The 27,203-nt window shown below is 41.9% G+C and overlaps 1 long non-coding RNA gene across 1 annotated transcript; it reads right to left on the reverse strand.

Moving 5' to 3' along the window:
- Nucleotides 1-1,622: 1,622 nt before the first annotated feature.
- LOC132392405 (uncharacterized) lies at nucleotides 1,623-27,203 on the reverse strand. Its single transcript, XR_009511523.1, has 3 exons — nucleotides 27,094-27,203; nucleotides 25,823-25,973; nucleotides 1,623-2,942 (listed from the first exon to the last, which is right to left on the reverse strand). It is a non-coding gene; the product is annotated as an uncharacterized LOC132392405 (long non-coding RNA).

Genomic DNA, 27,203 nt, shown 5'->3' on the forward strand with positions numbered 1-27,203 from the left:
TGGCAATAGGCAAATTGCAATGGGTACAGGCCCTTGCTGAGGCAGGAGTTCAGTCTAGTCATGACCAATCTCTCAAAGCATTTCATCACTGTTGATGTGAGTGCTACCGAGTGATAGTCATTAAGGCAGCCCACATTATTATTTTTAGGCACTGGTATAATTGTTGCCAATTTGAAGCAAGTGAGAACTTCTGCCTGTAGCAGTGAAAGGTTGAAAATGTCCTTGAATACTCCCACCAGTTGGTTGGCACAGGTTTTCAGAGCCCTACCAGATACTCCATCTGGACGTTCCGCCTTGCAAGGTTTCACTGTCTTTAAAGACATCCTAATATCAGCCTCTGAGACAGAGGTCACAGGGTCATCAGGTGCAGCAGGAATCTTCACAGCTGTAATTATATTCTCCCTTTCAAAGCGGGCATAGAAGGCATTGAGTTCATCTGGTAGTGAAGCATCGCTGCCATTCATGTTATTGGGTTTCATTTTGTAGGATGTAATGTCTTGCAGACCCTGCCAGAGTTGTCGTACATACAATGCCGCCTCCAACCTCATTCAAAATGATCTCTTTGCCCTTGAAATAGCCCTCCGCAAATCATACTTGGTTTTCAGATACAGACCTGGGTCGCCAGACTTGAATGCCACAGACCTAGCCTTCAGCAGATGACGTACCTCCTGGTTCATCCATGGCTTTTGGTTTGGGAATGTACAGTAAGTCTTTGTGGGCACACACTCATCCACACAGGTTTTAATGAATTTGTTAACAACTGCAGCATACTCATCCATATTCAAAGATGAGTCCCTGAATACAGAAACATATCTGTCTCTACCACCATCCCCAGCAGTGCGTTCCATGCACTCACCTCTCCTTGTGTAAGAAAACTTGCCTCTTGCCCTATAGTTACCTCCAATCATCTTAAAGTTATGCCCCCTCATATAAGCCATTTTCCTCTGAGAAAAAGTTTCTGGTTGTCCGCTTGATCTACGCCTCTTATCATCTTGTAAGTTTCTACAAGTCACCTCTCATCCTCCTTCATGCCAAAGAGAAAGGCCCCAGCTCACTCAATCTATCTTTCACTGAATCCTGTCTAAAACTTTGACTCCCTTCCTATAATGAGACAACCAAGACTGAACAGGATACTCCTACCAGCGTTTCATAGACCTACTACATTGCCTCGAGGCTCTCGAACTCAATCCCCTGATTAGTGAAGGCCAATACGCCATAAACCTTCTGAACACTGCCATCAATTTCCTCTGCAACTTTGAGAGTTCATTTGACATGGGCCACAAGATTCAGATCTTTGACCAGAAATGCTAACTGTCTCTTTTTCCACAGGTTTTCTAGCTGAGTTTTTCCAGTAATTTCTTTCTTTGTGTGACTGCTTTAACTGAGAAAATGCTCTGATATAGGAAGAAAGGGAAAATATATTGTCAGCTACAAGTCAATTAAGTGCTTATTCAGGTGGTTCAAAGCATTTATTGCTTTTGGATTCCTATCATTTCTCTTTTAATTATATTGAGTAGAGGCCACAAAAGGATTCAGCCAGTTTTGAACTGGAGGAATACCTTAATGGCCAAGCAATGAGTCATTTCACTTAAAAGCATTTTACTTTCTGATATTTTCTTTATTCAAGCAAAGAGAATAATAATTAAAATCTTGGTTTAAAAAAAAAGAATGAGTCGATAATGGCAACAACAAAGTAAGCTTTCATTTCTATTCGGAAATAGTTTTGGCCTTGATGGAGCCGTAACCCATGATTCATTGCAGAAAACTGAGATGGAAGTTAACAGCAAACGAAAAACAGATTCCAGCATGTCACAGAAATAAAACTGAAAACCAGGCACAATTTTAAATCTTTACAATAGTTTTAAATTAAGTTAAGAAATAGTTATTAATCTGTCCAATTAATATGAAACTCAGTCACTGGTAAGGCAAAATTATCTGCCCAGTGAGTCCACTCATTTTTCTTCTCCTTCCTACGTTCTATTATTCCTGTTGATTCATTTAGTCTCCGTCAGTTCAATAGAAATTAAAATGCATAAGCACAAACCCCACAAGCTCTTACAAAAGATAATTTATCCATTAAAATTCCTCATTTACATACTTTTGCTTCAATCATCCTGTCAGGTTTTAATTACATTCTGGCCCATTAAATACATTAACTTGGATTCCAAAATTACTTATTATTATCAGTTTGTCGCAGTCTTATTTGAGTCTGATTGTTCCACACTTCAGCTCCAATTCACTCAACTTATTTCTTTCTTCATTCAGGCACACGGACTCAGGTACGTATACAGATGCAGAGATGTATGTAAAGGACATAAATATAGACACACAGTCACAAAACCACAGAAGCACAGACACACCTACTCAACGACATTTTGTTGTGTGGAGAGGCTTGCGAGTTCCTAAGATCTCTAGAGTGATGCCATCTGGCGTTTAGTTCCTGGTAGGGTCACCGATAGAGGTAAGGTCCAAAGCTGAAAGTAAATTTATTATCAAAGTACATATATGTCTCCATATACAGCCTTTGAGAATCATTTTCCTACAGGCATACTCAATGAATTCATAATAGAATAATAACCATAATAGAGTCATTGAAAGACTGCATTAACTTGGGCTTTCAACCAGTGTGAAAAAGACAACAAACTGTGCAAATACAAAAAAAAAGAAATACTAATAATAAATAATCAGTAAGTATTGAAAACTTGAGATGAAGAGTCCTTGAAAGTGAATACATTGGTTGTGGAACGTTTCAATGATGGGGCAAGTGAAGTTGGGTGAAGTTATCCTCTTAGGTTCAAAAGCTTGATGGTTGATGGGTAGTAGCTGTTCCTGAACCTGGTGGTGTGAGTCCTGAGGCTCCTGTACCTTCTTCCTGATAGCAGCAGTGAGAAGAAAGCATGTCCTGTGTGGTGGGGGTGTCCTTGATGATGGATGTTAATTTGCTGCAACAGCAAGAAAGGAGATGTTAGATAAAAAATGATCTAACCAAGACCTCCGTGGCAGACATATCACAGCAGCAGTGCAGGTAGGGGAAGGCTGCAGCGGTGAATGGTCGCCAGTCATCTTGCATTCCACGCCACTGGACCCTGACCCTGATCTGTCAAGGACCGTGTGGTGCATCAACCTTCCCACGTTATACAAGGCCATGCACAGATGTTCTCGATTAAGGAAATTGACCCTCCCCAAGGACATGCACACATACAGTATACTCACACACAAACACTTGAACACGTATAACACAGAGACATAAATATGCAGATGAAAACACACAAAACACAGAGACCTGGTAACACTGTATGATATGTGACAGTGAATATACCTCAAGCAACTGTGACTTTTAAAACATTTTTGAACCAACCACTGCAGTTAGCTGTTGGTTGAATGCCTTCAGTAAAGGATGTACACACAGGAAACTTCCAACGCTGGAATCTTGAGGGACAATCAAGATACTGGAGGAACTCAGCAGGTTGAGCAGCATCTGTTGGGGCTATAGCCAATAGACTGGGCTATCAATAGAGGTTGATTTGTTAGTAGCTCAGTCCTCCTTTCCTGTTGCCAGTAATGTAACTCCTAGAAAGCCTAAGGACACCACACTGGTGAGTTCAGGGAATAAAAGGGGAATGACCAGATATGATGGAGGGGCGTGGAGTGTGCAGGAATGATGACTGGCAGTGACCCTGATGGACGTGTCAGTGAACTAGAGCAATCTCACTCACTTGTCTTGCTCGCTGGAATGAATGGACATATTCCGAAGGACAAACAATAGAGTTGAAGCCAGAGAGTCACAGTCACAAATTTGAATACATAGAAATTGGCCCAGTCCTGATGTACATCTTTACCCAAAATGCTGACAATTCCTTCACACCCACAGATACCACTCAATTCACTGAGTTCCTCCAGCAGATTGTATTTTTGTTTACTTCAGAGTCCAGGTTCTGTAGTCTCTTGTGTCTCTATTGAAGCAGACCCTTTGGCCCTTCATACTAATTTGATTTGTTCACCTTAGGGCTGCTAACTTCTGTACCTTGTCTAATTAAGTGCCTGTTTAAATGCCTCTTGAACTTACTAACTGTATCTGGCTCCACAAGCTCCTCTGGTAGATAGTTCCAGGTACGAGGTTAACCATTCTCTTTGTTAAAATTTACCCCTCAGATCCCATTTGAAATTCCCTCCTCTCATCTTAAATGTTGTGCCCTCATGGGAGAAAAGATTTTACCTACCCTATTTATGTCTCTTGTAATCATATATTTTTCTGTCAGGTCACCTCTCACCCTCCTTCACTCCAGGAAAAAAGAACAAGGCCAGCCCAACTGATCTCTCCTCATAACTTCAGGCCTCTGATCCAGGCAGCATCCTGCTGAATCTCCTCTACATTCTGTCCAGTGCAGTTGCTGAGGGAAGAAGTACAGCAACCACCAGGTTCAAGAATGACTACTTCCCTTCAATCATTCAGTTCTTCAACTAACCCGAACAACCCTAATCAGTAACTCAGCACAGTAATTCTATGACCACATTGCACAACAATGAGCTTTGTTTCCTCTTCAAACCTCAAAGAAAATTTATTATCAAAGTACACATTCAACCAGGAGACCATTGAATATCATTTTTTTATTGTTAAAGTGCACTTTATTGCCCTGGTAATGATAAAATAGCTGCCTGTGCCTCTAAGAGAAAACGGTGACATCATTATGCATGTGCGGAGCAGAAAGAAGAGTTACAATGTTCTAGAATGGACACAACTGCTGGGAGATGTTCCTCCCAGATATGGTGAGGACAGATTTCCACGAGTAGGGTATCAGCACTGGATAGCGTGGTTGTGCAAAGTTCCTCATTGGCCTAGTAGTGTGAGTGAGGAGAACTCGTTTCAGGGTTCAGCCTATACATGTTTGGAAGTTAAGCACATGTATGCCAAAAATTGCCACTACCGTATTGGTTTTGTGTACCTCGTATTTTTTAACATACTGTGTATGTAACTAGCTGATACACAAGTGTGTGGACAAAAATTAAACTGAGATTGTAACAGCAGGAACTGTTGTTTTTTTGCTCGTTTTGTTTTTATTTTGATACCCTCTTTCTGCATTAAAACATCTAAAACAGATAAAGGAATTAAAGACACAAAAAAGTATTTGTTGTTCGGAGTGTGTATTTTCCTGGGCTACAAAATTCGGTGCTATGAGTGGGGTGATTTCAGGCCAGTTTAGAGGGTTTTTGATTTTTGTATGCAGTGCAATTTACAATAGATAATGCAGTAGTGGTGAACAACAGGATAGCTGTCCTCGTGGGATGGCAGGAGAGAGCCTGTTGTTTCATGTTAACCATGGTAGAGCCTTGAGACCAGGCTGGGACATCTGGGACTGACACCAGGATGTAGAACTAGAGCAACTGCGGCGATGAAATAATCGTGTTTTCTGCAGGAGACGTCAGCAACCTCTTTTCCATGCTTGTTGCAGACACTTTCAAGATTTGAATTTTCATGTTGTTACAAAGAAGATGAAAAAAGAGAACCTGATTTGCATGAACAAATTAGAGAGTTATGTGGTAGGCATGAGGAAGCAAATAAATTAAGCAAAATGTCCTATGTATATGTTCCATGGGAGATAACACATTGCTTCATTTACTGGGGGCGTTGAGAAAGATGGGAGATCTGTTGATGTCTTTATTGAAGAAGTCGAATGTGCGCTTCGTGCAAGAGATCCATCCAATCAGGATCAGTATGATTTTGTTATATCACTGCTCAGGGGTGCAGCTCTCTAAGAAGAACGTATGTGCAGCGATGCAGCGATATGCAGCGGGTTCTAGAGGGAAGCTCTCAGAGACATGTGTGGTGCAACCCAGCTGTTGTATCGCTTCTCTAGTCACAAACAGCATGCGAGTGAAGACATAAGAGAATTTTCACATGCTCTAGCCCAAGTTCTTAACTTGCCTCTGAGGTGTTCCCCTGATGCTGTGGCATCATAAGAAGGTGGTGCTCAGAGATCAATTTATAGAGGGCATCCAAGATCCTTTCTTTAAAAGGGAGCTCCACAGATTCGTGTAGAACAACCCCGAGTCCTCAATGATAGAAGTTCAAGAGGTTTTAGAAAAGTCCTCAGGAAATGCAAAGACTGTGAAGTCAAAGTGCCGGGTGCAGTGCACAACTCTCAAAGCTCAGGAATCTAAGTCTGTCACTCTAGATAATTTTCTTAAAGTAGTCGCAGAGCAGGGCAAAGCCATTAGTGAGTTGATTCAAGCAATGAAAGATCTTGCTGGATAGAGAGGTGTTGCACATGCTACTAGCAGTAGACCCAAGTTATAGCCCTGGTTCACAAAGGATGGGCAACCAATATGTTTCAAGTGTCAGGTGGGAGGGCATGTAGCAAAGAATTGTCCCCAGAAGCGAAGTGCAAGGGATGTTGAGTCCGAATCCTCCAGCCCCCAGGTCATTGTGAGTTGGGCAATTAAGGGGAACCTCATAGACTCAGTTAACTTACAGCCATCCTGTGACCAGTTGCTGGAACCTGCCATAGGAACATGTCCTGTCACTGAGCTTAAGATATCAGTTGTCTCTGTCCGTTGTCTGTTAGACTCAGTTAGTCAAGTGAGCATTGTGACTGAGCAGTTCTTTTGAGAACACTTGAATGGAAAGGACGAGGATATGTTGTCCACTGCTGGCTGGCTTCGGTTAACAACTGCTAACGCTCTTGATGTTCCTTACCTTTGGTATCCAGAGCTAGAGGTTCAAGCCATGGGAATGAAGATACCCAGTTGCAACTTTCTAGTGGTCAGAGATCCTGTTAGCACTGAACAACCTGCCCAGTGCATTGTAGGTATGAGCATTATAAGCCAATGTAGACAACTTGTCTACACTGAATTTGACACGATTGTAGAAGGAAAGTTGAATTCTGATTGGAGAGATGGTTTTCCAGAAATTTCAGATACGCATTACCAAAAATAAAGCCATAGTTATAGTATCAGGAAAAGATACTGAGCACATATCTGCTGAATCTGTATTTATCATTGTGGCTAGGAAGGCCGCTGGAGACGCTGGTACTGACCATAAGTTGTTATTTGAGCCATTTAACACCCCTCTACCGGGTGGTCTTGTAGTTATTCCCATGCTCGTTGACTCTCGTTGTTGTATAGTACCAGTACAGGTTTTAAACCTCTCTTGCGATAATGTATGGCTCTCCCCTAGAACCTGGTTGGGCATCCTGACAAAGGTAGTATGTGTAGACAGTGATCAACAATGTGCTGTAAGATTTCCGCAGATTTCAGCTGGCACTGAACACATGACAGTTGGTGTAGAGTGCAGTAATCCCAAGTTAAAGTCAATTCTAGACAAACATGACACTGGGGGTAGAGAAGAACAACAAGCTCAGCTAAGAGCTTTAGTGGCTAAGTACCTGAATATCTATGCAGTCGAAGGCTAACAAGGTCAATCCTGAAATTCAGTTAGTCGACGACGAGCCCGTTTCACAGCTGTGCCATTGCATTCCGCCCAGTCAGTATAGTAGAGTGAAAGAGCACATCTCAAAGTTGTTGAAGAAGGGTGTGATTCAAGAGAGCAATAGTGCGTATGGAAAGCTGATTGTAACATAAGACTGTGTGTAGATTATTGGAGACTGAATCTTAAGACTATGAAGAATACGTTCCCACTCCCAAGTATTGATGAGAGTTCTGGTGCCCTGCAGGGAGCGCAGTTTTTCTCAACAATAGACCTCATGAGTGGTTACCACCAAGTGGTGATAGAGGAGCATCCTAGGCATAAGACTGCTTTTTTGACCCCATTTGGTCTGTACGAATATCTTCGTATGCTGTTTGGGATCTGCAGTGGGCCAGTGACTTTTCAGAGGCTCATGCAGGCAAGTATGAATGACTTAATCTTCCAAGTTATGCTTGTGTGTATGAATGATATGCTGATGTATTCACAGGCTTTCCAGGAACACATGGGGAGGCTTGACACTGTGCTTCAGTGTCTCAAGGAGACGGGTCTGAAGGTGAAATTGGAAAAATGTCATTTTCTGCAGTCGGAGGTCAAGTTCTTAGGACACCAGATATCAGTCAAAGGGATACGTACAGATCTCAAGAAGATCTCAGCTGTTCAGCAATGGCCAGCACCATCTACAGTCAAAGACTTAAGATCATTTCTCAGCTTTTGTAGTTATTATAGATGGTTCGTTCGGGGATTCTTAAAAATTGCAGGTCCGCTGCATGATGTAGTGAATTTATGTCCTAGAGCAGGGAGTCCTAGTAAAGCAAATCAGCTGTTAAAACAGTCTTGGATGGAAGAATGTCAAGCTGTCTTTGACTTGTTCAGAGAGAAACTGACCAGTTCACCTATCCTCAGCTTTGCCGATTTCACACAGCCTTTCATAGTGGAGACCGATGCAAGCAGTCACGGACTAGGAGCTGTTTTATACCAGCGACAGGGAGAGGCAAAGAGGGTTATTGCATATACAAGCTGACAAATGAGAAATGCTGAAAAGAACGATAGGAATTATAGCAGCATGAAATTGGAGCTGCTTGCACTTAAGTGTGTGAAATGTTGCTGGTTTCCTCGGCTGCATGAGCCTGGGGAACCCACGCTCCAGTCCCACCAAACCCGTGAGATTGAGATGGCTCTCCTACCCCGAACTCCAGTTTGTGTGGACATTGTGCAATTTGCTGCCCTGTTACAACTCAGTGCCAAGAAACAACAGACAGCATATGAATAAAGGGGTTATATTTATGAATCTTGACTTAACTAAAGGGTAGTAAAGAAAAAAAAACAAAAAGGGGCCATTATAATTAAACAGTCAAATGTGCACAAATTGGAGCTCAACTCTTCCCAAAATTCATATTCACCAGTTCTCAGTCGACCTTGGCATCTGTCTCCATCGAATCACTATCCCCCACTGGGTTTAATCCTACGACCGTTTCTCTCCAGCATCTTCTCTCTTTGTCTCCCACCGAACAAAAAAAAGCCCAGGACCAATCTTATGTCCTCTCAAGACCTCTCCCTGCACTGTGCTCTTGAACCTTCTCCCAGTTCCACCATCCTAATTGGATGGCACACATTCCTCAGCATCCTTTATCTTCAATGATGACCCAAATAGGCTGAAAGCAGAACAGACTGTTCTTAGAGAACTGCCTAAATTAAATTCCTACAGCACAGCAGTAAAAATGTGAACCAGGGCGTTTCATGCACTATAGTAGAGAAGTTTCATGGTTACTTATTGGGTTCCAAAGTCACCGTAACTGACAATAAAACCACTTGAAAACTACCAATTTTGGAGCAACCAAGCAGAGTTGACTGGCAGCTGTTAGCGTTTGACTTTGATGTTCAGTATTGTCCAGGTCGGAACAAAACCGCGGCTGATGCTTTCTCTAGGCAGCCATTTGCAGAGGAGCCTGAGCCTGTCTCAGAGGATGCTGAGTTTGACGGGTCTGTGGCGATCTGGCAATCGCGGCACTGCTTTTGACCTAGCACTGGTTACCGCTGGTCTTAAAAGCTGAAATGTTAAGCAAATTCAAGCTTTTGAAGATGGTACTAGCAATGTAAGATTTCTGATGCAAGGAAACACCTCAACCCTCCCAGCTTATTCTAATGGAGTCTTGCAGACTTTTCAGCAACAAGACTTTGTGTTAGGTGTTTTCAGAAACATATGGGAAAGAAAGCTGAATGGCAGGAACATGGAGCTCTGCCTAAACTGATTTTGTCTCTTTTAAAGCACTGGGACAGTATCAGGGAGTGCAAGGGGTTACTGTATCTTGCAGGTGAGGATGAGAAGCATGGGGAGTGTTATCAGCTTCTGCTAACTACCAGCTTGAAGAGTAAAGTGTTAGGGTATGTACACGACACTATAGGTCAACAAGGCACAGAGTGAACTCTGCATTTGTAGAGAAGCAAATGTTTTTGGGTTGGCTTGCACGAGGATCAAAAATTGTCTGTGTTGAGTATTAACTAAAATGCTGCACCCTAAGATCCATCCCCCCATGAAATCATTTCTTGCTTCTAGGCCACTCGAAGTAGTCACTGCAGATTTCACTGTGCTTGAACCAGCAGTTGATGGGCAGGAGAATACCTTAGTCATCACAGACCTTTTTACAAACATCCCCATCTCGGGATCAAAAGGCAGATACGACAGCACAGGTGCTCTTGAGGGAATGGTTTACGAAGTGTGGTGCTCCTGAGAGGTTGCATTCTGACCAGGGTTGTGACTTTGAAAGTGGCGTCATAGCTGAGCTTTGCAAACTGTACAGTGGGTAAAGAAAAACCGTCCTACACCCCATCATCCCTCTGGCAACCCTCAGTGTGAGTGTTTCAGTAGGACGTTGTGTACGTTGCCTCCAGAAAAGAAACACAGGTGGCCAGAGCATTTACCCGAGTTAGTGTATGCGTTTAATGTGACACCTCACGCAACCACAGGATATTCCCCTTACTACCTACTGTTCGGTGTTGATTCCCACTTGCCCGTGGATGCTCTGCTGGGGCGAGAACTGTGTGTGAACAGGAAATATGACTGGCTCACTGTACACCAGAAACGACTGAGTGATGCTTACAGCAGAGCAGATGATTACTCTGAACAGAAGGCTGCGGAACGCTTTGCCTTACTGGAGGATCAAATTTGTTGGCCTAAGATTGATGTAAATAGAAGATAGAAAACCTACAGCACAATGCCAGGCTCTTCAGCCCACAATGCTGTGCCGAACATCCACTTACTTTAGAAATTACCTTGGGTTACCCATAGCCCTCTATTTTTCTAAGCTCCATGTACCTATCCAGGACTCTCCTATGAGACCCTATCATATCCGCCTCCACCACTGTCACTGGCAGCCTATTTCACGTACTCACCACTTTCTTGGTAAAAAAACTTACCCCCGACATCCCCTCTGTACCTACTTCCAAGCACCTTAAAACTGTGCCCTCTTGTGTTAGCCATTTCAGCCCTGGAAAAAAGCCTCTGACTATCCACACAATCAATGCCACTCATCACCTTATACCTCTCTATCAGGTCACTCTCATCCTCCGTGGCTCCAAGGAGAAAAGACCGAGTTCACTCAACCTATTCTCATAAGGCATGCTCCCCAATCCAGGCAACATCATTGTAAATCTCCTCTGCACCCTTTCTACACTTTCCACATCCTATCTGTAGTGAGGAGACAAGATCTGAGCACAGTACTCCAAGTGGGGTCTGACCAGGGTCCTATATAGCTGCAACATTACCTCTTGGCCCTTAAACTCAATCCCACGGTTAATGAAGGCCAATGTACTGGTTTACCTCTGGAATAGACCATGTAATAAAATCCAGGATGCTTTGAAATCAACTGTCTACAGGATAGTAGAGGTACTAGACAACACAGACACTGCAGAACCTTCGGAGGGAGGGCCTATCAAGAGGGTGAACCGGGTAGACATCAGGCCCTGTGAGAATGCTCCCATCCCAACTCCACAAAGGTGACTGCGAACTCCTGTAATTCAGGCTTGCCTTCCCTTGGGACATGAATCAAGATTCTGAGGATGCAGAGAATGGTGTGATATTGGTAGAAGGTGTGTCCGAACAGGGTATACAGAATCTTGACCCTAACTTTGACAGCAAAACTTCTGCAACTGAGACCTTAGTGCCTGTGACAGCTGATACAAGGTCAGATGTCTGTAGTCTTCCTGTTGCAGCACCTTGCAGGAGTAAAGGAGTAATTGCTGGACGGCACTCTAACCTGCATCACAAGCTAAGGTCTGTCCTAGATGTGGCCTCCATAAATCCTGCAGCAGTGTCACAGATACTGGCTAGCCTAAGTTTAGTTCTGTTCAGAGAAGCAGTTAAAGAGGTTAAAAATACATTTACAGTAAGCAGGTTATCAAGGATACTTACCTGTATGCATGGGAGAATGTAACCAGGTGACCGTTGAATGTAATTTTTTTATTGTTAATGTGCACTTATGATTTCACCCTGATATTGCTAAAGTAGCTGCCTGTGCCTTTAAGTGAAAATGGTGACATTGTTATGCACGTGCTGAGTAGAAAGAAGAGTACATTTATTTTCACGACATATGCAAGTGATATTAAATCTGATTCTGAGATGACACCACTGCAGCAGATGTAACTGTGAATGTTTCGGAAAGGGGTTTGGATCTGCACATAATGCAAAAAATTACAAAACTCTAGAGGAGCTCAGAAGGTCAGGCAGCTTCGATGGAAGCAGAAGAAAAGTCAACTTTTCTTTTGTCAACTTTGACACAAAGCATTGACTCTCCCTTTACCTCAGCAGATGCTACCTGACCTGCTGAGCTCCTCCAGCAAGTTTCTTTGCTCCAGTTTACAGCATCTTTAGTCTCTTGTATCATGTTGGATCTAGAAAGCATTAATTGGAATTACTCAGTGGGTCGAATATTCAAACTGAACTGAATACCTCGTGTTCACAGCTTAAATAAATAAATCGTCCTTGACAGGAATAGCGAGGCAGTGATCATGGAATTCAGATTCAGATTCATTTATTGATCACAGGTACATTAAAACATCCAGTGAAATGCAGTATTTGCATCAACAACCAACACAAACTAACAACGTGCTGGAGACAGTCTGCAAGTGTCGCTGTGTATACTGGAATCAACGTAGCAAGCACAGAATGTTCAGCAGAACAGCACTAGCAACCACAACAGCAGCAAAGCAAGTCCTTTCCCCTCTCATCCACTCACACACACAGACAGGCCTCCAATCACAGCACAGGCCACATCCGTGACTCCATTCTCCAGTCCCTTGGCTGGTCTTGCAGACTCGCAGACTTGGTGTCTCCGACTTCCCAACACGCCATCCTGGCGCCTTGACCATCAGCTGAAGACTTGAGGATTTGCTGGCTTTGGTCTTTGACTTTCAGTATCGGCCTTGATTCAGGGCTTTGAGCACTGGGCCTCAAACTCTGCATTCACACAATCCCCCAACGCCAGTATGGACTCATGGATCATTCAGCAATTTGATGGCAAAGGAGAAGAAGCTGTTCCTAAAACATTCAGTGTGGGTCTTTTGCCTTCTGTACCTCCTCCTTGATGTTAGCAATGAGAAGAGGACATGTCACAGGTGTGATGGTTTCTTGATAGATGCTGCCTTCTTGAGACACTGTCTTTTGAAAATGGAGTAGGAGAGTCTGAAAACAAACATTGGAAGTGCTGGAGACAATCTGGATAAGCAAAGTCAGAGATGACTTTGACACTTCAAGAGAAATAGCAGGATAGAAAAAGAACCCAATGTCTACTAGGAGACAGAGTGAGAGAAAACAGCAAAAACGAAAGAGAGAATTAAGTAACAACTATAAGCCGTTGAAATTGCAGTTATGGTCTCTATAACTATACTAAAGTGCAAGGTATAATTGCAGAAACTGTTGTATTTGGCATGTTATTAGCTTGAATTGACTCTGGTTTTAACTGCTGAAGCTGAGGCAACATGTAACACATTTTATTCATCGTTAGGAACCACTATTGAGATAATTACATATACTAAATTTACGATTGTAAAACAGAATGTTAGATAATTTATGCACAAAACCTATCTGGGGAAGTGATCCCTGGGAATTATCAAGTTTCTGGTGTGGATGATGTAGAGTTTGTGGGCAAGTAGAATAGATCCTTCAAAGTGGCCTTGCAAGTTGATAGTGTGGTTAAGAAAGTGTATGATGTGTTGACCTTCAGTAGATGGGGTTCAGAATTCAAGTGTCGCAAGGTAACTGTATGAAACTCTGTTTAGACCGCACCTGGAGTATTGTGTTCAGTTCTGGTCTCCTCATATATGAAGGATGCAGAATCTTTAGAAAGGGTGTAGAGGAGATTTACCATGCTGCCTGGATTAGAGAGCATGTCCTATGAGGAAAGGTTGAATGAGCGAGGGCTTTTCTCTTTGGAGTAAAGGAGGACGAGAGATGACTTGATAGAGATATACAAGACGTTAGGAGGCATAGATAGAGTTGTCTGTCAGCACCTTTTACCAGAGTGGCAATAGCTAATATGAAAGAGCATAATTTTAGGTGATTGAAGAGAGAATAGTTTATGTATGATATGCACTGCCAGGGGTGGTGTTACGGCATATTCCGGATGTAATATGTGTGTGTGTGTGTGTGTGCGTGCGCATGCCTGCATGTGCCCTTAAGTCCTGGTGAAGTCGTCATGACAAGCTTTTTTTTACACTGATCTTTTTTTGGTGATTGCTCATTGTACAGCGTGTCTTGGACATCTGAAACCTGGAGGAGCCCATCCCTCTCCAGGTTTTTTTTTCACAAGGTCGAGTTGCTAGCTCAGTACTCAGGCATGGATGGAGAGCGTGCAAAGGAGCCGGCCAGGTTCCCAGGACCTCTTGCCCCAAAGTCCAGCACTGATGCTGCTACGCCACCAGCCGGTGAAATAGCAACATATTAACTTCAGCAACCAATCTTTAGAATGTGGACTGTAGATTAAATTTAATGTGCAGTGGTGGACAACAGGTTCCAAGGGTTATGAACGGCTGATAATTGAAAAACCATTCATTTTGAATGGTGAGAGAATGGGTGCGAAGAACAAGGTGTGAGAGTTATATGCAATTCAAAGGAAGCATTGTAGATGCATTACAAACACAGAATTGTCCTTTGATCTTTGTCATGTAACTGCAGCTTGAACAAGCCTCTTCCTCCAGGAGGGTCTCAACCTGATGCCTGTGCTCATTTTTTTAAATAAACCACTTCTGTATCTACTAGCTTCAGTCTCTCCCTCTCCAGTGACTTTGTTCACATTACAACAGTGGCAAACACATTACAGACATTTAAGTGACTTAAATGAAAAGTGGAAGGCTATGTGGAAGTTGTTAGATTGATCATAGAGTAAAAGGTCGTCACAGCATTGTGGGCCAAGGGTCCTGCACTGTGCTGTAAGGTTCTATTTTTGACCATTTTTCTTCCCCTTTACCCCTCTTGCCCATAAGATACTGGCCTAAAGTTCTGTTTCCAGTCTGTCACTCTTTCTGTGCAACCATAGCATTAACAGATTACTCCCTTTGAATGGAGATAATGCAAATATCTGTAAAGAACATCAATACAAACAGTGTGTTCCTTGTTGAGCTATTAAAGTGCTAACGATCATACATTACTTTCCCTTGTCATGCCGTATTTTTATATCCATTCCGCGCTGCCATTATTCTTTTTATGCTTTGTTTCTAGACAGATGTTTTGAGGACATAGCCTAGTCAGCCATAGGCAGTTCTAGGCCATACAACATTACAATACTGAGTGTCCCAAGGTAGATGAAGAAGAATGAAAATGTTGGCCTAACATTTAGTGGGTAGATTAATTTGCTCCACATATTGTATGCACTTTACCATGAAAATCAATGCACCAAATATTACAGACAGCTACAAACTGATATTGGTTTATTATTGTCTCATGTACCAAGATACAGTGAAAAGTTTCTGTTTTACACGTCATCCAGACAGATCAATTACACTGAGGGAGTTAAATGAAAGCTGAATATAGAACCTAGTATTATTGAGGAAGCGCAGAGCATGGAGGCAAATAAGGTGCAAAGGCCATAAAGATGTAGAGTGAGAGATCAAGAATTCTTTAAAAATGGCATACATCAGGACAGTCTTTATCTGCTACAGCTTGGCATTCAAAACTATCGTCCCTTAGAATAATCAATAAGCTTCAAGACTTGAGCCTGAATACCTCCTTGGACAATTGGATCTTCAATTTCTTCAGTTGCAGGCCCTAGTCAGTCCAGATTGGCAACAACATCTCCTCCACAATCTCTTCATCAGCACGGGTGCATCACAAGGCTATGTGCTTAGCCCCTGCTCTGCTCATTTTATACTTACGACTGTGTGGCTAAGCACAGCTCCAATGCCATATTTAAGTTTGCTGGTGGCATCATTGTCCTTGCCCAAATCAAAGAGGGTGACAAATCAGCATATAAGAGGAAGACTGAAAACCTAACTGAGTGGTGCGACAACAACAGCCTCTTACTCAATGTCAACAAGACCAAGGAGCTGATTATTGACTTTAGGAGAAACCAGAGGTCTATGAGCCAGTTTTTATCAGAAGATCAGCAACTTTAAATTCCTTGGAGTTATTATTTCAGAGGATCTGCCCTGGGCCCAGTACATAGTGTAATTAGGAAGAAAGAACTTCCTTAAGAGCTTGCGAAAATTCCCTTTGACATCTAAAACTTTGACAAATTTCTATAGACGTGTAGAGGAAAGAATATTGATTGGTTGCATCACAGCCCAGAATGTAAAATCCTACAGAGTATGGATATAGCCCAGTCCATCACAGGTAAAGCCCTCCTCACCACTGAGCACATCTACATGAAGTGTTGTCGCAGGAAAACAGGATCCATCATCAGGGACCCCCCCCCACCACCACATATGCCATGCTCTCTTCTCACTGCTGCCATTAAGAAGAAGGTATAAGAGCTTCAGGACTCACACCACCAGGTTAAGAAACAATTACTATCCCTCAGTCATCAAGCTCTTGAACCTAAGAGGATAATTTCATTCAACTTCACTTGTTCCATCACTGAAATGCCCCACAACCTATGGAATCACTTTCAAGGACTTGTCTTCTCATATTTTTGATACTTATTCCTTATTTATATATTAATTAGTATTTCTTTACTTAGTATTAATTAGTATTTATTAGTATTTGCGCAATTTGTTGCCTTTTGCACACGGGGTTGAACACTCGGTGCGGTCTTCCATTGATTCTATTATGGTTATTATTTAATTATGTAGTTATTAAATATGTCTGCAACAAAGTAAATCTCAAGGTTGTATATAGTGATATATATGTACATTCCTAATAAAATTTACTTTTGAACATTGAACTTTTACCATATGAGAGGCCCATCCAAGATCTGGTAACAATTGGATAGAAGCTGTTTTTAAGACTGGTGAATCATTCTCTCAGCCTTTTCTACCTTCTGCCTGATGGGAGGGGGGAAAAGATAGAATGCCTGGGGTGGGTGTAATCTTTAGTTATGTTAACTATTCAGAACAAAGGAAGCCGTAGATAAAGCTACTGGAGGGAAGGTTGGTTTACACAATGAAGCCGTACTGAATTCATAATTCCCTGCAATTTCTTGTGCTGTTGGGTAGAGCATTTGCCATTCTAACCAAGACTGGAGGCTGGGGGAAGGTCTGGTGGAGGTTTATTAGATTAAGGTATGCGTAGATTGTGCAGACATGCAGTAACTATTTCCCAGGTTTGAAATGTCTAATACTAGAGACCATGTATTTAAGGTGGGGAGAAGGATATTTCAAAGAAAATCAGTGGGGCAAGTACTTTTCTCAGAGAGTCATGGGTGGGTGTAATGTGCTACTTGGGGTGGTGGTGGAAGCAGAGACGAAAGATTTATCTAATCAGTTCTTTGATTGACATATGAATACACAGAAAAAGGAGGATATGGACATTGTTTCAGTTGAAGAGATGTATTTAGTTAGACAGTTAATCATTATTTTAAATTCTTCAGTACAGCATCCTTATCATAGGGCCTAGTATGCGCTGTACTCGTCTAAGTTTAGCCAGAGAATGATGAATCTGTGGAATTCATTGGGACAGACAAATGTGGAAGCCAAGTCATTAGGTATATTTCAAGTTCAAAAGATCAAAGTAAATTTTTTATCAAGGTACATATCTGTCACCATATTCAATCCAGAGAATCATTGTCTTGCAGGCATTCATAGTAAAACAAAAAATAGAATTGAATCAATAAAAAACTACAAAGACTGACTGACACAGGATGAACGTGAAAAAGAAGATGAAGTGTATTAATACAAATTATAATAATGATCACCATCATCATCCATCCGTCCATCAATCAATAAATAATAATGAGAACATGAGTTTAGTGTCCTTGAAAGTGAGTCCACAGGTGGTGGAATTTAAAGTGGATGTTGATATGTTCTTGATTAGTCAGGGTGTCAAAGCTCACGTGGAGAAGGCAGGAGAATGGGGTTGAGGAGAATAATAAATCAACCATAATTGAATGGCAGAGCAGACTTAATGAGCTGAATGGCCTAATTCTGCTCCTGTGCCTTTTGATTTTATGCACTGTGTTCAGGCTGTAAGGTGTCTGGTTAGAATGCATTCTATGGGAGGTATGTTCAGTGGAAATCAGCCTTTGATACAGCCCATCTTACTAACTTACTTCAGCACTTAAAAAGGAGGAGATATAAGACATTTTAGTGGGCTTCAAGGTGGATTAATCCCCTGTGCCTGAGAAGATATATCTCAAATTGTTATAGAAGCAAGGGAGGATGTTACTGGGGATTAGAAAGAGAAGTTTAAACCTTTGCTGGCCACAAGCTGCGTACCAGATAATTGGTTTGCAGAAATGTTCCTTTATTCAAGAAAGGCAGCAGGGTAAGCAAAGAAATTATAGTCTTCTAAGTCTAACAGTGGTAGGAAAGTTATTAGAAAAATACCCCGAGGAGTAGGATTAATTTACAGTTGGAAAGATTGGGAGCAATCGGGCCAATTTAACTATTATTTTTGATGTTGACAATTATATTGATGAGCACAATGCAGTTAACTTAGTCTATATGGATAGAAGGCATTTTACAAGGTCCCGCAGAGGTGACTGGCCCAAAAGACTCGGGCTCATGGGATTTAATGCAATTTGATAAATTGGATCTGAATTTTGCATAGTGATAGGCACTAGAGAGTGATAGTGCAAGTTTGTTTTGTGAATAGAATCCTGTCACACCAAGTATACACTACAGGGATCAGTGTTGGGGCCCTTGCTGTTTGGTATATTGATTAACCATCAATTTAGAAGATGTGATTAGTATATTTGCAGACAATATGAAAATTCATGGTGTTATTGATAGTGAAGAGCATAGCCTTAAACTACAGAATGATCTTGATCACTTGGTAAAATAGGAATAGCAGTCGTAGATGGAATTTATCCTAATAATAGCATGTTGGTGTACTTTGGGAGGATTAGTGAGTGGAAATTTCACAATGATCAGTTCGTCCTAGGGAATATTGAGAAACAGAACCATGTTGCCATACAAGTCTGTGAATTCCTGAAGGTGGTAGTGCAGATAGATAAGATGGTGAAGAAGGTCAAGATCGTGCTAATTGTTTACTTATAGAATTATAGACTAATACAACAGGGAAACAGGTCCATAAGCCCAACTGGTCTTCCCAACACTGAGCACACTGCACAATGGAGAGTATCATTGGTTGCATCACGGCCCGCTATGGAAACACCAGAGCCTAAGAATAGACCTACAAAAAGAGGTGAATTCAGCCCAGTCCATCACAGGAAAAGCCCTCCCTATCAATGAGCACATCTACAAGAGGCACTGCCACAGGAAAGCAGCATCCATCCTGAAGGACCCCACCATACAGGCTATGTTCTCTTCTCACTGCTGCCATTGGGTGGGACGAACAAAAGCTTTAGGTCCAAGAGGTTCCAAAACAGTTCGTTTCCTATAACTGGTTCAGGCTCCTCAACCAACATGGATAACTTAACCCACCTCAACACTGACCTGATTTCACAACCTATGGACTCTCTTTCAAGGACACTATTACTCATGTTCTTAGTTTTATTTATTCACTATTTATTATTATTATTATTATTATCATCATCATCATCATCATCATTATCATTATTATTTGTTTGGTTTTGCACAGTTGGTCTTCCTTTTTCAATCTTTGCGTGGAGGTTTTCATTGCCTCCATTGCAAGAAGTTACTTCCCAGGTCTCTTTTAATTCTTTCCCCTCTTATCTTGTATCTATGCCTTCTAGCTTTGGACTCTCCATGCCCTCAAAAAGCCTATGTTCATCCAACATCCATAATCTTCACAATTTCCTAAATTTTGATGAGATCACCCTTCATTTTCCTACACTCCAAAGAATAAAGATCCACATAAACAACTTCTCCTTATAACTCAAGATCTTTATCCCAGACAGTATCCTTGTAAATCTTTTCTGTACACTCTTCAGCTTGATGATATCTTTCTTATAACAGAGTGATAAAAACTGAATACAATACCATAAATACAGCCTCACCAATGACATATAACTACACCATAATGTCTCTAATCCTAAACCTGATGTCACAAATGCTGAAGACCAGCATGCTACAAAGTTCAAAGTAAACTTATTATCCAAGTACCTGTATGTCACCTATGGAACCCTAAGCCTGAGATTAATTTTTTTGCTGGCATACTCAGTAAAGACCATTGGATATATGATCAGAATTAGGCCATTCAGTTCATCAGGACTGCTCCACCATTCATCAGAGCTGATCCCGGATTCCATACCACCCCATACACGTGCCTTCTTGCCATACTCTTTGTGCCCCGATCAGTCAGGAAACAATCAACTTCTGCTTAAAATATACCCATGGACTTGGCCTCCACTGCTGACTGTCCAGAGCATTCTGCAGATTCACTACTTTCTGGCTAAAAAAAAAATCCTTCCTTAACTCTGTTCTAAAATGTATCCCCTGAAAGATATCCCCTCAGTTCTGAGGGTGTGCCCTTTAGTTCTGAATACTCCCATTATAGGAAACATCCTCTCCACATCCACACTATCAACATACAGTAGATTTGAATGAGATCCCCAGACATTCTTCTGAATTCCAGGGAGTACAGGACCAAAGCTGCCAAACGCGCCTCAATTGTTAACCCTTTCATTCCTGGAATAATCCTTGTGAACCTCCTCTGGACTCTCTCCAAAGACAACACATCCTTTCTGAGATATGGTGCCCAAAATTCAGATTCAGATTCAGATTTGGATTCAGTTTATTGTCATTTAGAAACCACAAGTGCAATGCAGTTAAAAAAAAAGAGAGACAACGTTCCTCCAGAGTGATGTCATACAGACGACAGACGACAACAGATGACACCAGAAAATCCACATAACATTTGGCAATTCCCAATCCAGAGTCCGGAAATGCTGCTGCATATTAATATCGCGCTACCGTCTTAGCGCGTTCCCCGGAAAGGAGCTCCAAATCCACCAGATAAAACAAGACCAAAAACTAAAGCTACAAGACCTGCACAAAACCACATAGTTGCAACAATGCAAACAATAGCATAATTGATAAAAACAAAATTATTGACAATATTCCAAGTGTGGCCTGACTAGTGTCTTACAAGGCTCAGCATTATCTCCCTGCTTTTATATTCTATTTCTTTGAAATGAATTCCAACATTGCATATGCCTTCTTGACAACAGGCTCAACCTGTAAGTTAACCTTCTGGGATTCTTACAACAGGACTCCTAAGTCCCTCTGTACCTCTGATGTTTGAACCTTTTCCCCATTTGGATAATAGACCACACTTTTGTTCCTTTTACCAAAATGCATTATCATACATTTCCCAACACTGTATTTCATCCTTTTTGCCCAGTCTTCCAATTTGACTAGTCCTGCTGCAAACACAGTGCTTTCTCAGCACTACCTACCCTTCCACATATCTTTGTATCATCCACAAACTTTGCCACAAAGCCATCAATTCCAAATCATTGACAAACACTATAAAGAGTAGTGGTCCCAATACTGACTCCTAAGGAACACCACTAGTCACTGGCAGCCAGCCAGAGAAAGTCCCTTTTATTCCGACTCACTGCCTTCTTCCTGTCAGCTATTCATGCCAGTATCTTCTCTGTTACGCCTTAGGATTTTATCTTGTTAAGCAGCCTTGTGTGCCTTCTGAAACTCCAAGTAAATAACATCCTTAGCCTCTCCTTTGTCCATCCTGATTGTTACTTCCTCGAAGAACTCTAACAGATTTGTCAGGCAAGTTTTCCCTTTACAGAAACTTACTTTATCATTAGTCTCCAAGTACTCCAAAACCTCATCCTTAATAATGGACTCCAACACTTTCCCAACCACTGAGGTTAGACTAACTAGCCTATGATTTCCTTTCTTTTGCCTTCCCTCCTTCTTAGAGATTGGAGTGACATTTGCCATCTTCTAGTCCTCCGGGACCATGCTAGAATCATGTGATTTTTGAACAATTAGGATCAGAATCAGGTTTATTATCACCAGCATGTGGCGTGAAATTTATTAACTTAGCAGCAGCAGTTCAATGCAATACATAATCTAGCAGAGAGAGAAAAAAATAAAACATAATAATAAATAAACAAGTAAATCAACTACATATATTGAATAGATTGTTAAAAATGTGTCAAAACAGAAATACTGTATATTAAAAAAAGTGAGGTAGTGTCCAAAGTCCATTTAGGAATTGAATGGCAGAGGGGAAGAAGCTGTTCCTGAATCACTGAGTGTGTGTCTTCAGGTTTCTGATTCTCCTACCTGATGGTAACAGTGAGAAAAGTGCATGTCCTGGGTGCTGGAGGTCTTTAATAATGGACACTGCCTTTCTGAGACACTGCTCCCTAAAGATGTCCAGGGTACTTTGTAGGCTAGTGGCCAAGATGGAACTGCTGACTAGGTTTACAACCTCCTGCAGCTTCTTTCAGTCCTGTACAGTAGCCCTCTATACCAGACAGCGATGCAGCCTGTCAGAATGCTCTTCATGATACAACTATAGGAGCTTTTGAGATGCCAAATCTCTTCAAACTTCTAATAAAGTATAGCAGCTGTCTTGCCTTCTTTATGACTACATCAATATGTTGGGACCAGGTTAGAAACTTAGAGATCTTGACACCCAGGAACAAGAAGCCTCTCATTCTCTCCACCTCTGATCCCTGTATGAGGATTGGTATGTGTTCCTTCATCTTACCCTGCCTGAAGTCCACAATCAGCTCTTTCTTCTTACTGATGTTGAGTGCAGGTTGTTGCTGCGGCACCACTCCACTCGTTGGCATATCTCACTCCTGTACGCCCTCTCGTCACCACCTGAGATTCTACCAACAATGGTTGTATCATCAGCAAATATTTAGATGGTATTTGAGCTATGCCCAACCATACAGTCATGGATAATAGAGAGTAGAGCAGTGGGCTAAGCACACACCCCTGAGGCGTGCCAGTGTTGATTGTCAGCGAAGAGGATATGTTATCACCAATCTGAACGGACTGTGGTCTTCCGGTTAGGAAGCAGAGGATCCAATTACAAAGAGAGGTACAGAGGCCCAGGTTCTGCAACTTCTCAATTAGGATTGTGGGAATGATGGTATTAAATGCTGAGCTATAGTCGATGATCAGCATTCTGATGTAGGTGTGTGTGTTGTCTAGGTGGTCTAAAGCTGTGTGAAGAGCCATGGAGATTACGTCTGCCATTGACGATTGTGGCGACTGGCAAACTGCAATGGGTCCAAGTCCTTACTGAGGCAGGAGTTCAGTCTAGTTATAACCAACCTCTCAAAGCATTTCATCACTGTCGATGTGAGTGCTATCGGGCAATAGTCGTTGAGGCAGCCCACATTATTCTTCTTTGGCACTGGTTTACAGTAATTGTTGCCTTTTTAAAGCAAATAGGAACTTCTGCCCGTAGCAGTGAGAGGTTGGAAATGTCCTTGAATACTCCCGCTAGTTGGTTGGCACAGGTTTTCCGAGCCATACCAGGTACTCCATTGGGACCTTCTGCCTTGTGAGGGTTCACTCTCTTTATAGACAGTCTAACATCGGTTCTGAGACAAAGATCACAAGGTCATCAGGTGCAGCAGGGATCTTCACAGCTGTAGTTGTGTTCTCCCTTTCAAAGCAGGCATAGAAGGCATTGAGTTCATCTGGTAGTGAAGCATCGCCGCCATTCATGCTATTGGGTTTCACTTTGCAGGAAGTAATGTTCTGCAGTCCCTGCCAGAGTCGCTGTGCATTTGTTATCACCTCCAACCTCATTAGATATCGTCCCTTCACCCTTCAAATAGCCCTCCGCAAATCATAGCTGGTTTTCTGGTACAGGCCTGGGTTGCCAGACTTGAATGCCACAGGTCTAACCTTCAGCAGATGACGTACCTCCTGGTTCATCCACAGCTTTTGGTTTGGGAATGTACAGCAAGTCTTTGTGGGCACACACACATCCACACAGGTTTTAATGTAGTTGGTAACAACTGCAGCAAACTCATCCAGATTCAAAGATGAATCCCTGAATACAGTCCAGTCCACTGATTCAAAGCAGTCCTGTAGGCGCTCCTGTGCTTTCCTTGTCCGAACCTTCTTGGTCCTCCTTATTGGTGCTGCAGTCTTCAGTCTCTGCCTATACTCAGGGAGTAGAAGCACAACAAGGCGATCAGACTTCCTGAAGTGAGGGAGTCGAATAGCACGATAGGAATTCTTATTGGTTGTGCAACAATGGTCCAGTGTGTTGTTTCCTCTGGTATTGCAAGTGATTTTTGATGGTATTTGCTTATCATGACCAATGCATTTGTATTCTCTTCAGCAACCTCTCTCAGGATCTGAGATGTAGTCCATCTGGTCCAGGTGACTTATCCACCTTAAGACCTTTGCATTTGCCTAGTACTTAGTACTTTTTCCTTTGTAATACCAATGGCACTCACTCCTGCTCCAACACTCATCATAATCCATGAACCATAACAGAATCAAAGAAAGATCACATTCTACAAGGCAGAAAAGCAACTAATGTGCAAAAGACAACAAACTGTGCAAATACAAAATAAAAGGAAATAATAATATTAAATAAATAAGCAATAAATATCAAGAGCATGAGATGAAGAGCCCTAGAAAGTGAGTTCATAGGTTGTGGGAGCATTTCAGAGATGGGGAAAGGGAAGGTGAGTGATGTTATTGGCACTGGTTCAAGAGACTGACAGTTGAGGTACAATAACTGTTTATGAACCTGGTGGTGTGAGTGCTGAGGCTCCTGTACCTTCTTCCTGATGGCAGCAGTGAGAAGAGAGCATGACCTGGGTGGAGGACATCCTTGTGGATGGATGCCTGTTGCCTTCTTCATCATCCTGTCTTCTTATGTGACTGCTTTCAGCGAACTGTGCATCTGTACTCCCAGTTTCTTCTGCTCCAGACAGACAATTCTAAGGTTTTAAGTCCATTTATTATGAATTTACTTTCCGCCATCACTCTTTGCTTCCTGTCATTGAGCCAGTTCTGAATCCAGCTTGCTCGCAGCCCCTGAATCTCATGAAGCCTATTTTTTAGATCACTCTGCTAAGCAGGACCTTGTCAAAAGGCCGTACTAATGTTCATATGGACAGCATCCACTGTCCTACCTTCATCTGTCCCCTGAATTACCTCTTCAAAAGATCTGTCAGACATGTGAACTCCCACATATTCCTAATCGGGTCTTGACAATTCGAGTGATGGTAGACCCTGACCCTTGGAATGTCCTTCAGTAATTTCTCTGAATTCACGCTCACTGGCTTGTAGTTCCCTGGCCAGTTCTGGCTATCATTCTTGGAAAAATGTAACAAACTTTAGGCACCTTCTAGACTTCTGGAACTTGACCAATTTTTAATGATGAACAAAATATATCTCCATTGGCCTTTGTGACTTCTTCCCTGACCTTTCATATGACCCAGGGGTGCACTCAGACAGACCCTAGAAATTTGCCCACCCTATTGTGCTTCAAGGATGCAAATATCTCCTTCCTTGTAGTATGCACTTGATCCAAGACCTTGCTGCTTATTACCTTAATTTCTTTGGCATCCATGATATTTTTCTTACTAAACTCCAAGGAGAAATAGACATTAAAAACCTCAGCCACCTTCTGTGGCTTCATACAGTAGATGGCTCTGATGGTCATTAAGAGGATCTAGTCACTCCCCAATCACCCTTTAACTCTCAATATAATTGAAGAACCTCTTCGAATTATCTTTAACCCTGTCTGCTGAATCCATTTCTTACCCTCATTTTCCCTCTAGATTTCCTTCTTATGGCTTGGTCTTAACATTTTTATGTTCGACGAGGGATGCATTCAGACACAGTTGCCTAAATGCAATGTATACTTCCTACCTCTACTATTGCATATCTCTATCAATACTCCTCTCAATTTTCTTTGCACGAAGGAAAACACCAGCAGCTTCTTCAGTGTACCCTTGTAGGTGACCGCCCTCATTTCTGGATCCATTCGCTCTGTTGTCCTCCCAAGGATATTGCATCCTCCCTAGAGTGGGGAGACAAGAATTAGACACCATTCTCCAACTCCTGCCAGTCAATATTTTACATAATTTGAACATGTTCTGATAAAAGCTCCTAGACCTGAAGCATTAACTATTTTTTTCAACAATTGCTAGCTGACTTGTTGAAGGTTTCCGGCACTTTCTACATATTTTTCAACATATCCCTTCTGCTTTTATACCCGATTTATGACTCAGAGGATCCAGACTGCTTTCTAACTATTCTCTCACCATCCCCTGCCACTTACAGAGAAAGATCAGCACTGCATCAGAAAATGCTGCAGAGGGTTGCAAACTCAGCCAGCTCTAACATGGGCTCTAGCCTCCTCAATATCAAGGACATAATCAAAAGACAATGCCTCACAATGGCAGCATCCATCATTAATGACTCCCATTATGTGCCCACTTCTTATTACTACCAGCAGGGAAGGGTACATTCTCATGATTTTAAGAACCGCTTTTTCCCCTCTGCCATCCAATTTCTGAATGAATATCAAACCACCCCTTGAACACTATCTCACTGGATTTGCTCTCTTTTGCATGTCTTATTTAATTTGTTTTTTCCTTTTGTGTAAATTTCTTATTGCAATCAATAGTATTTTTATGTATTTCACTGTAATGGTGCTGCAAAACAGCACATTTCCAACATAATGTCAGTGATAATAAACCTGATTCTGCTTTTGATTCTGATTCTGAGATGCACAAGTTGCCACATGTCCCTCTGTTCCCCCAAGCCCTTCAGAACTGTGTCACTTAAGTCTATTGTTTCCAAAACATCATTTTTGTGGTAAAATATGGTATTTTGTTCCAAGACTTTTTCTCACATGTTTTCTTAAGTTTTCAGTAAAAGATTTGTTGAGCTGCTTGCTTTTTGTTTGATCTGGTAACAAGGATGAAGGGCTTCCCGCGGAACCCTATCCTCATTCGAGATCCTCAGCTTTGGTTAAAAAGAGAGAGGACTAGAAACCTCTGGGGCTGATATAACCCTGCTGTACTTACAACCACAGTGTTAAAAGTGAAAAATACAAATATTGTCACATGCATGAGGATTCTTGCTGTTTATCTTGGTGCCTGTAATAGCAACAAATTAAATAGATTTTAGCTTACCTTTGAGGAATTAAGCCCTTAGGAATCTTAGTATATGCCGATAATATTGAGATAAAGACATTCATTACAGGAAGTAAATGTGTAACCTCCTTACCCAACCTGGTAGAATT

The sequence above is a fragment of the Hypanus sabinus genome, chromosome 4, assembly GCF_030144855.1.
Source record: "Hypanus sabinus isolate sHypSab1 chromosome 4, sHypSab1.hap1, whole genome shotgun sequence".
Classification (NCBI taxonomy): Eukaryota; Metazoa; Chordata; class Chondrichthyes; order Myliobatiformes; family Dasyatidae; genus Hypanus; species Hypanus sabinus.